The sequence below is a fragment of the Sinocyclocheilus grahami genome, unplaced genomic scaffold (genome assembly GCF_001515645.1).
Source record: "Sinocyclocheilus grahami isolate Dianchi unplaced genomic scaffold, SAMN03320097.WGS_v1.1 scaffold1512.1, whole genome shotgun sequence".
NCBI lineage: Eukaryota > Metazoa > Chordata > Actinopteri > Cypriniformes > Cyprinidae > Sinocyclocheilus > Sinocyclocheilus grahami.
This window is the reverse complement of record NW_015506691.1, coordinates 10,383-11,221: the sequence shown is the minus strand read 5'-3', so window position 1 is coordinate 11,221 and position 839 is coordinate 10,383. Positions and strand designations below refer to the sequence as shown.

At 35.6% G+C, this 839-nt stretch overlaps 1 protein-coding gene across 1 annotated transcript in view; it reads right to left on the bottom strand.

The window, feature by feature from the left end:
- The window catches only part of nr0b2a (nuclear receptor subfamily 0, group B, member 2a), a 6,292-nt gene that overhangs the window by 621 nt on the left and 4,832 nt on the right, over window positions 1-839 (bottom strand). The gene's annotated exons all lie outside the window — the stretch shown is intronic.

Genomic DNA, 839 nt, shown 5'->3' with positions numbered 1-839 from the left:
AGCTGTTTGGACTCTCGTTCTGACGGCACCCATTCACTTGCAGAGACACTGATGCAATGCAGCATTTTTTACACTAAATTACATTTTAGCATGACACTTTTTAAACACTAAATCTACTGTTTTAGCATTTCAAATTGAACAAACTTCTTTGTGTCAAAAGTGTTGCTTGTGAAGTGTATTTGTGCATCTTTTCCTTCAGTAAACGACATTTGCTTTGAGGAAGTTTTCACATTTATAAACATGATTTAGGTGTCCACATACTTTTATGGAGGATTATGTACATTAGTTAAACTGTTTTAGGGTTTCTCTTGTATGCAAGAAAAACATCAAATGTGAGAATTGTTCTAATTATAAGGTCAGTATTCATAGAAGTGATTTAGAAGCACACGACAAACACAGGGGTTTTGATAATACCAAAATCTGTAAAAATAGATTTAATTGCAGTATATTTATGAACATACAAATGTTTTCCTCTAGCTTTCTCACAGAGACAATACATGAACCTCCCATAGGTGCGGAGATCTTTTCTAGAGAGTTTCATCAAGGAATACTTTGTAGTTTCACGATCATCCTGTACAAAATGCTACAAAGGTGCTTCCAAAAAAAAAAAAAAGAAGGAAACAATCAATAAATCACATACTGGTGACCTAAATACCATTACTGCAGTAATTTCATTAAACTGTGTAAACAATAAAGCTGTGCGAAAGTCTGTAACTTGTCAGATATCTCAAACGTAACCCTTGCGCAGTGTGATTTTCATCCAGCGCTGGAGAAGATAACGCTCTGTGGAAAGCCCGTGAGTCTTTGGGTCGCTACCTCGAGAAAAGCATGTCGATCAA